The sequence below is a fragment of the Galeopterus variegatus genome, unplaced genomic scaffold (genome assembly GCF_000696425.1).
Source record: "Galeopterus variegatus unplaced genomic scaffold, G_variegatus-3.0.2 Scaffold11940, whole genome shotgun sequence".
Lineage (NCBI taxonomy): Eukaryota > Metazoa > Chordata > Mammalia > Dermoptera > Cynocephalidae > Galeopterus > Galeopterus variegatus.
Window position 1 is genome coordinate 26,373 of NW_007738051.1, and position 10,926 is coordinate 37,298.

Below are 10,926 nucleotides of genomic sequence, written 5' to 3' on the forward strand. Positions count from 1 at the left end.
TGACCTAACTCAATCCCCACCCTGGAATTACATCAGCCAGCTCTTGGTGCCAACATACCAATATAAGCTCCCACTGCTCTGGGTTAGCAGCTGTCCCCCATTTTCAGGGCAGCCCCCAGCTGTTCCGCACTTTGAACACAGCCTGGCAGATTCTTTTCCTTTAATAAAGCTTGAATGGTACCTGGCATCTTGGCTCAAACTGTTCCGCACTTTGAACACAGCCTGGCAGATTCTTTTCCTTTAGTAAAGCTTGAATGGTACCTGGCATCTTGGCTCACTTTCTTTCACTTTGAGCCTCAGAAGCCTGTACTTCCTAGAATAAGGCAAAGTCTTTCTTTCATCCAGGCCCCTTTGTTTACTATTCTTTATTCCCAGAAAACCCTTCCTTTCTGCCCCTGGGCTTTCTCTCTTGGTGCTCTTTCTGGGCAACCAACCCAAAATAGGAACTCCTGAATCCCACTCTTGCCCGGATTAGCTATCAGAAAACCCTGTGGATTTGTCACAGACTCTGCATTTCTAGCCTTATTTTTCTTCTGTTTTTACTTCTTAGTTCATTTGACTTGTCATCTGTCTCCTCCTCTTAGAATATAAGCTTATGATAACAGAGACCTGGCCTGTCCTGCTCACCGTTGTAGCACCAGAGCTTGTCTATCCCTAGTGATAACTACCACAAAAAACCAGAAGCTGCGACTGAGTTTTAGATGGCCCACTTGGTGTAAATTCAGAGGAATAGCAAGTGATGAATGAGACCAATTTATTTACTCTTATACCAGCCAAGCTGTCTGCTCAACATTTGAACTGATAAGGGAAGTTGGTTGCCTTCCTCTGGGGTGAAGAGACAGAGAGACTTAGGAGGCCGTAGGCTGACTGAGACAATCAGATAAACTGAAAATGTAAGGAGTCAGGTGGGGCAGGCTGGTAGGGGAAGGAATTGCTTCATTCATTGTAGAATTCCTTGGGTGGTGACTCTGGGGTGCCACTGTTGTGCCAATCTCCATGGGTGTCTGTTGGGGCTCCACCTGCTTTCTGTCTCTTTTTAAAGAAGCAGACTCAAGTACTGACCCATGGCTCACTTGGGAGAGTGTGCTGCTGATAACACCAAGTCAAGGGTTAAGATCCCCTTACCGGTCATCTTTTAAAAAATAAGTAAGTAAGTAAGTAAATAAATAAATAAAGCAGATTTGACTGCCCACTCTTCTGAGGGGACATGGCCTTGTTAGTGCTTCTGTCACCTGGGACAAGTCTATGGACCTTCATTGTGTAAGGGTGTTTGTGTTTTGTTTTGAACAACTGATCACTAATGGGTAACAAAAGGACATTAAAAACAACAAACATAGAATACTCCCAGAAGCTTAAGAAGTATTGATGCCCTCAAGCCAAAGATGATGAAGTTGAACAAGTCGGGTTATTCACTCATTGCAGTGAGACAGAACACACACCTTTGGGAAGCATGGTGTCTCTCAGTGAGAGGGTGTTCCAAGTTATTAACAGGATTTGGGCTTAGTTGGGTGATTTGGGGTAGGGTCTGAGTTTGCTCTAGATTGAATGTTGTCAAAATGTGAGGGCGATTTTATGATAAGGTTGCCTCAGTAAATCTTAACTAGTTTATAAGGACTGAAGACTGGAGTGAAGATAAAGTTGTAATTGGCAAAGAAGTGACAGTCACTCATTTGGCTGAGGGAGGGGGTGTTTGGTATTTTTTTTTTTTTTTAAAAGATGACCGGTAAGGGGATCTCAACCCTTGGCTTGGTGTTGTCAGCACCATGCTCAGCCAGTGAGCGAACCGGCCATCCCTATATAGGACCCGAACCCGGGGCCTTGGTGTTATCAGCACCGCACTCTACCGAGTGAGCCACGGGCCAGCCCAAGGGGTGTTTGGTATTTTGTGGGCAGTATAGTGAGCTTGCTTTTCTCTGTGCTTGGACACAGTTATGAAGTGGCCTTTCTTTGCCCCATTTTCTCATGGTGTTAGAGTAAGCTTCTTTGAGGTTGGTATTCTCTGGGATTGCTTATGTCTAGTAGGAGAGCATGGTCTGGCTGTGAGTTCCAGGCCAGCTTCCAAATGTCAGGGGCTGCTCTTTTTATTTTACTTTCTCAGAAGTTGTCATGGTTCGGGCCGGCCCGTGGCTCACTCGGGAGAGTGCGGTGCTGATAACATCAAGGCCGCGGGTTCGGATCCTATATAGGGATGGCCGGTTTGCTCACTGGCTGAGCGTGGTGCTGACAACACCAAGTCAAGGGTTAAGATCCCCTTACCGGTCATCTTTAAAAAAAAAAAAAAAAAAAAGAAGTTGTCATGGTTCTTGGTTGCTCCCTGGGTCTCTGCGCCTAAATTTCCTGTGATAGCCTCAAGGTGAAATATTTTCTTCTTTGTCCCATAGGCAAGAGGGAGTGAGCTGGCATTTGAATCTGAAAATCTTCATCCTGTAGAAAATCCCTGGTACTTTTTCATGCTAGCGTCCATTTACTTAAGCACCTGCTATGTGCCCGGTATTCACAATGAACATTCAAACCCCAATCTTAACTAAAATTCCATGGCCTGGTTTAAGTGTGTGGTTTGCATTGCTGAGGCCCTCCAGACCCTTGGAGACACTCCTACACACCTGCTTTCCTCAGAGTCCTTTACCATTGCCATTTACTTGGTTTAACCCACTTAACCCTCACCACAGCCCAAGAAAGTGAATTCTACGGTTAGCTCCAGTTTATAGGTGAGGAAACTAGGTCAGGAAGAGGTTATGGCCAGGTAGGAAGTGGTGAGAGGAACCCACCAGACAGACACCCAGGCACCAGGGCCCCTGACCAGTGCACACGTGCCTCTGCTGGACAGCACAGCAGTCCTGACTACTGCTTATCAGGGCTTCCTAAGGGCTTGCCTGGGCTGGCAGATGTCAACTCCTAGATCATCATAGTCATTGCACAGTTCTGTTATCTCTGGCTTACCAGTGAAGACACTGAAACTCAGAGTGGCTGTGTGACTCTGCTCAGGCTGCAGATTGTGTTGGGGACTATGGGACCCACTCCCAGGTCTGGCTCTAACTGTGCCACAGCAGCTACTAGAGGTGACCTCAAACGAACAGGGCTTCCCAATGCTACCCCTTGTGATATGCCCAGTTGAAACACACGTGACTGTTAGGTTGTGCTCCCAGCAAACAGACTTGGAGGCACAGATTTGTGTGCAGGAAGTTTTCTGGGGAGTGCTCTTAGAATCAAAACCCTCAAGGGAGGGAGGGAGGCATGACTGGGCAGAGGGAGAAGTTGAGCTGCAATGCAGTTATGCAGTTTCTACTGAGGCCTCAGCTCACACCACAGGGAGCTGTGGATCTGGAAGGAACCTGCAGGAATGTTTGGGTTGAGATGAGGTTGAGGTGAGGGGGCCAGGCCTTTGTGCCCCAGTGCTCATCAGTCTTTGTGTTCAGGTTGTCCCAGGGAAGAGGCTTATCAGGGAAGAGGTGAAACTGTGAGTGGGGCAGCTCCCTTGCCCCAGGGCAATTTCTTCAGCAGGTCTCAGCTGCAGGCTATGCTCCCCAAGTGAAGGGTGCCTCAGGTTTTTTTTTTTTTTTTTTGAGGGGGGAATTCAGATGGGGCACCATAGCATCCACTCCATTACAGTCACCAAAAGACTTGTACAAGAACATTCATAGCAGCAATCTTTATACTAACCTAAACTGGAAACTTCTCAAAGGTCTATTTCTGGTAGAATGGCTAAAGAAAGTCTGATATTGACAATATTAAACTTTACCTGAGCCTTGTACTCCCAGGAAGCAGAGACTATCAAGAAACAGTCATCCTTCTGTGTTCCAGGAAAGGGCTTGCTTCAAAGAACCACCCTTCCCCAGGTGACTTAGATAAGACTCAAGGATGACTCCCTTGTTTACAAGGACCCTCCAAATTCCCAGTGTTTGTCTCATAAGTGACTAGCTGAACAGTTTGTCCACACTGACCAATCTGGACAAAATGCCTGTTAACTTGACTTGACCAAACTTCAGTCAGGCATCTCCTCTCCCCACAGGCCTTTGACCTTGACCCTCCCCTGAGCAGCATTGCAACCCTCTTTACAGTCCCTCCCCAGAATCAACTGATCCCAGTGAAAAACACTCCCTGATAAGCTGTCCTGTCACCTGCTCATCCTAACTCCTACCCCACCCGGTTCTTCCTAGCCTTATTTCTCCCTTTTAAAACAAAACAAAACAAACAAATGAAAAATCTCTTTCTGCGTAAACTTTGAGACACATATGGTCTCACTGCCTGAGGAGTGTTTTTGCTGTTATAATAGTCCCCCTCCCCTGTTGTAATGTTCTATTCTTACCCAAGTCCAGACTTATTTTTCATTTGACACTGTCCAGGCACAGCAAGTGGAAATGAAAGGGGAGGGAAAGAGAGAGATGGCATAGAGGGGCAGAAGCTGGAGAGAGCCATGGAAGATGCACAGATGCTGGGGAAGAAAGTGGGGCATGAGGCAGAGAGAGGTGCAGATAGAGACGAGGTCACGTGGACAGCACTCTCCTAGTAAAAGTGGCCTGGGTGTACAGGCTTTTGGTGAAGTGTGTTCCTGGGTCTCTATCCATGGCTGGCAGAGCAGACCTAGGGAGGCAGAGGTATGGATAGAGCAGGAGGCCCCTGTTTTATGCTGGGCCTGGACTGCACTCCAAGCCACTGTAACCTCAGTTTTAACCTTCTGCAACCCATCTGTGAAACAATGAGGGGGTATGAAAAGCTGAACAACCTTGTAACCAATGGGCAGAGGACAGGAATAGAAGTTCTCAGAAAAAAAGAATCCAGAGGCATCAACGTAGAAAGAGCTGTGCAGCCTCATCAGGCTCAGGGTGAGGCAGATTGGCAGCAGTGGAGTTCATAAGGCACGGCATCACCCTCGGCAGGATCCACTGTGCTGGAATAAGGAAGAGTGTCCACAGCTTGGAAATAAGGTAAAGGGAGAGCAGCAGGTCCTTCCAAGTCTTCCTGGAGCATGGTTGAGCAAGCCTGCCCAAGGGCTATCTAATGATGGGCAACAGCTCTCAAACTCGAGCCACAGCAGCCTCACCTCATTAAAGGAGGGCTCATTAAAGCACAGATCTCGGGCTACACCCTTATGAGGTCGATTCCTGTTGTACCATGTATTAGTGCTTCATTCCTTCTTATGTCTGAATAATATTCCGTTCATCAGTAATGGACATTTAGGTTGTTTCCACTTTTTGGCTATTACAAATAATGCTACTGTAAACATTCTGTGTATAATGTTTTGTGTGGACATAGGTTTTCTTTTTTTTTTTTTTTTCCTTTTTGTCTTTTTTACTGACCGGCAATGGGATCGCAACCCTCGGTGTTGTGCCCGCACCGCGCTCAGCCAGTGAGTGGGAACCGGTCTCCACATGGGATCCGAACCCTCGGCGGGAGCGCCGCCGCACTCCCAACGGTGCACTCTCCATTGTGCCACCGGGCCGGCCCATGGACATAGGTTTTCAATTGTCTTGTCTATACACCTAGCAGTGGAAATGATGGGTTGTATGGTAACCCTATTTTAACTTTTTGGTATAGAAAAGTTCAACTTACAACCTATCAATTCCACTCCTATCATTTATTTTATTTATGTGAAATTTCCTGAAAAGGCACATCAATAGAGACAGAAAGCAGACTGGTAGTTGTCAAGGAGGGAGAGAGCCAGGACTGGCTGCAGATGGGTCTGCAAGAATTTTCATGGTAATGAAACTGTTCTAAAAGTGGATTGTGGAAATGGCTGCAGAACTCTATACATGGGCTAAAAATCATTGCACTCTACACTTACAACGAATGAATTTTATTACATGTAAATTATACCTCAATAAAGCTGTTATAAAATGCTAAAACATAAAAACAAACCCTAAAACACGACAATGAAGCAGTTAGTTTCCCAGGGAATAGCACAGGTGACAACTGTGTGTATCCCAGAACATACTTCACACTTAATGCTTTAATGTAGTATCAGAAGACATGTAACTTGCACTTTGAGACTTGAATTTATTGATAGTATGGCTTTTAGTGAAGTTAAAGTAGTTACATAAATAATAAAGATGTAAATAGATTTTATGAAATGCCAAGCAAATGAAGGAGATTGTGGCCATTGCAAAAATCATAGAAATCATCCAATCCAAAATTGCCAAAATGGGGTTGGCTGGTTAGCTCACTTGGGAGAGCATGGTGCCAATAATACCCAGGTCAAGGGTTCAGATCCCCAGACCAGCCAGCTGCCAAAAAACAAACAAATTGCCAAAATGGAGAATTTGCCAAGGTGGTTATTAGAGGCTGGGAAGGATAGGGGAGAGGGAAGGATGGGGAGAGGTTGGTTAACAGATACAAAATTACAGCTAGATAGGAAGAATAAATTCTAGTGTTCCATAGCACTGTAGGACAACTTTAGTTAATTTACTGTATAATTTAAAATATCTAGAAGACAAGATCTTGAATGTTCCCAACACAAAGAAATGATAAATGTTTGAGGTGGTGGATATACTAATTACCCTGATTTGGTCATTATACATTGTTTACACATATTGATCTATCACTCTGTACCCCATAAATAGGTACAATTATTACATGTCAATTAAGAAGAAAGTGCATGCCACAGAAATGCAATGATGCTCCATAAAATGATCCAGCTTATGATAAAAATAAGCATGCCCACCCAATAGTGTGTCTGCATGAGGTGCCAATGTGTACTACAGTGTTTGTGGGTGTGTGTGTGAAGTACAGCACTTGAAGAGCTAGCTTCACTTTTTATTTTTTATGTCTTTTTAAATCTAAGGAAAAAAAAAGGGTGGGCCGGCCCATGGCTCACTCGGGAGAGTGCGGTGCTGATAACACCAAGGCCACAGGTTCGGATCCCATATAGGGATGGCCGGTTTGCTCACTGGCTGAGCGTGGTGCTGACAACACCAAGTCAAGGGTTAAGATCCCCTTACCGGTCATCTTTAAAAAACAAAAACAAAAATAAAAACCCCTTTTGTTTATGAGCACTGAAGGTTGCAGAACGGTTGTGGTGTTGAGTGTGTATGGCTTTCTGGAAGGACACCTGGGCTGAGGTCAGTTCTTTCACTCACTGTCCAGGCACAATTACACATCATTTGGAGGAGGGGGGGTCCTCTTCTGTAAAATGGGATGTTAGTAGTGCCTTTCTTATAGGGCAGTGAAGAGAGTTAAAGGAATTAATACATGTACAAGCACAAGCCGAGCCACAGAAATGCTTACTGAACTAACAGGCAAGCCGGGGCAGGCTCAGTTTTAGGTCCAGGCGATGCAGCAGGAAGGAATCAGAACAGAAGGACCCTGCTCCCTGGGGCTTGCAGTCAGAGGGGTGGGGCAGGGATGAGGAACAACGGGAAGACAACTCTACAGACCCACAGAAACGGGGAGCACGCTGTGATGGAGAGGTGCCCCTCTGAGGTGATCTGACCAGAAGGAGTATCCAGGGAGGATCGGGTGGACATTGGAAGACAGAAGGTGGAGGTGCTGAGAGGATGCAGAGGCTGGGCTGAGAGGCACGTGTGTATCAATAAGGATAAGGGAAGAATTAAAGTGTTAAGAGTTGGCCTATTTCCTGCAGCCTGAACGGCTGTTTTCCAATTAAGGAAGAAAACATTCGTAAAAAGCAGTGACCCAGGGCCAGGTGCTCACAGAGCTGTTGCAGTAGATCCCCGGGTGGGAGAGCAGGGCAGAACGGGTGAAGGTCATCCCCGGCTCCGCTCTGGAGCCTGCTCAGGCTCACCTGCTTGAGGAACAGCAGCTTCTCCGCACCTTTCCCGCAGCCCCGCGCCCCGGGCCTCCCTCCAGGGCTTGTTAACAGGAAAGTTTCTAACAAGCTGCTCTCGGGCTGCAGGGGGAGGGAGCATCCCTGGGGAACCATAAAGCATCCCCTGGTTGCTCCAGGAAACTTCCTGTGCCTGCAAGTCCGCTTAAGGGAGTCCTTACCCCGCTGACACTGACTGAGCTAATTCGCTGCTCCCTCTGGGAGACGCCCAGCCCGGAGCACCTGAGCAACAGTGACTGGTCTGAAGCCAGGTGTCCCCTGCGCCTTCTCGGCAACAACTCCAGGGAGACCTGCCAGGAGCTCCAGGGCACAGGGCAGCGCCACTGTCCCCACTGCAGGAGCAGAAACTGCCCCTTTCTGCTGGGCCTTTCCACTGATGGGGGAGTGGAGAGAGGATGTCCTCCTGGCAGCCCCTACTCTGTCCTGGAGGACATCTTCCACCTGTACTTCTGCCCTGGATGAGCTATTTAATGGGGAGCACCACCTGGGTGGCCCCTTCTCAGGGCTGGTCTGGGTTTGGAAATCCATCTGAATTTAGTTTCAGAGCTCTGCGGGCCTGGCAAACTGTGGGGGTCCGGGTCCTAAGCATGGAGTTTGGGGACCTGCCGTGTGACCACGAGCCAGCCACTCCCATCTCTGAGGCTGTTTTCACATCTGAAAAATCAGAGGGTGAATGAGATGATTTCAGAAGGTCCTTCCTGGTTCTAAAATTCCCTGCTTTCCTGGCATTTAGGTATGTCCTATTTCTAAAGTCTCTGCTAAACACCCTACTCTTCATCAGGCCAAGATAAGGAGCCCATCTTCTGGGCTGCTCTTGAATACAGTTGGAGAAGTGGCCTATGTGACATGTGATGAGGCACCCACCCCCAAATGCCTCCCAAGTACCCCCTCCTGGCGTTGTTCTTCCTACCTGTTGACCCCCAGAGCCCTTGGCCTGGGCCTGAGACACAGCAGGAGTTCAGAGAAGTATCCATCATTAGAGTTATTCCAACCACTGGCTTACCTACTCCCATTGGGACAAAGCTGGCCATTGTCCCAGGAGGACCTACATGGTGTTCTAGAAGACAGGGAGGGCCTGGGGAGACTGGGCCCTGCTCACTCCCATTAGGACAGAGTCTGGAAAAATTTGCCAGAAATGTTTTTCTCATCGTCTGGCCCTCAAAGACAAGAATTCAAGGGGCAAAAGTGCAGATTGGTATACATTGTCCTGGTGAACTGGAAAGGGCCTCAGAGGTCATTTTGTCAAATGCCCACAGCATCCCGTCTCTGATTTTCACAATTGGGGAAACCAGAAGTAGAATACTGGGCTGACTGTGGATCACCCTCTTTTCTCCAGTCTCTGGGGGTGAGGAGGTTTCTTATCTGGATCTTATCTGAAAGGTCTTTTCTTCCTGATAGCCTGATTCCAGGCCCTGGTGAAACACACCTGTTTTGGACTTGAGGGTAGTCAGGTTGGTCAGACTTCTCAGTTCGTTTCTGTTCAGGATTGGTTTGTGCAAGGCCTTTTTTTAGTCCTTAAATTTATTCATTTCATTAATTCATTTATTTATTCTCCGTTATGCTCATAGCTCGCTCACTTCTCCCTCTCCCCACTGAAATTTCTGACGTGTCGGCAGGTGCATGCACGCGCAGGGTGCCTGCGTCTGTCATGTGTGGGAGTGGCATTGTCTTATCAATGTCATCCCATCTCTTCCTGTTCCCTTGTCTTGTGTCATAAGACAAATTACAACAAGTTTAATTTAAAGATCTCAATTGGCTTTATTATGATTCTAGAATCAGGCAAATACTTCATTCCATAAAATGCCACCATCACAGGAAACTCAGGAACGGTGGTGGTTGTCAGATGGAGAGGTGACAGCCTCAGCCCTCTAGGACGTCCTCGGGTGGGACTTCAGCAGCTTCCCTATTCCAGCCCCTTCCTCTCCAGCCTACCTGGCCAAGCCCCTCTGCCTGATTTTTGAGGTCCCTGTGATCTGACCCATCCTCTCTGCCTACACGTGTTTTCTTCTACCCTCCACAGTGCCTATTCCACTTAAATCCCAACACACCCATCCTCACTATTGTACCTTTGCTAATATTGCTAGCAGTAAGCAAGAGCTCACGCAGAGTCTTTCTGTGTCCCGGGCCTTGTGCTCGCCTTCCTAGGCCTTCTCATTTTACTGTCACGTCACTCTTTTCAAGTAGGTACAACTATTATCCTCATTTTACAGATCAGAACACTGAGGCACAGAGAGGCTAAGAAACTTGTCGAGGGCAGCAGATAGGAAGGATGGAATGGTCTGGACTCCACTCTGCTCTCTTCTTCACCTAACATTACATCTGTTCTCCAAGGCCCAGCTCAAATCTCGATGAAAACACCTGTCCCTGACTATTTCAGGCCAAAGCGATGACATGATGCCACATTTTAATAATAACAGCTAAAAAACCAAACCAAAGTGAAAACAACATCCCTATTTCTTGTGTTTTTTTTTTGCAGTTGGCTGGTATAGGGATCCGAACCCTTGACTCTGATGTTATTAGCACCACGCTATTTCTTGGGTCTTAAAGAAAAAAACCCATAAACACAAAGAAACTCAGACATGCACCCATCCCTTGTTGTCAGGCCTTGTTGGACCCTTGGTTCTCTGCTGCCCTCCTGCGGCCTCTTGTTCTCCTGGTGGGGAGGGTAATAATCTCTGATTCCCTGAACTCCCAACAGCAGATGTTCCTTCTGGGCTCTTGGAGGGTCAGAATATGGGACATAATGTGAACATGACAGATACAATCCCTGCTCTTATGGAGCTTTCAGCTTAGCTTTAATAAATTATACAAATACATACACAGTCTGCAACTGCAGATGTAAAGCAATTTTTATATTGTGGGACGTCTTCTGTGATCCAGAATTTACCACATTTCTGGGTGCTCATAAGGATCAGTAGGTATTTGTCAATTCAAAACCTGGTCCTTGTCTAGGAAATGAATTAAGGACACAAAGTCTATGCCAAAAACAAAACAAAACAAAAAACCCCAAAATACCCCACAAATAAAATAAAATAGGAACACCCCCATCTCTGGGCTGATTAAGCAAAGGCTGTAAAACTTTTGTTCGTATAATTGTAGTGCAAATCCCTGCTTCCCTGGAAAGGGGCTGATTAACTCTGAATTTT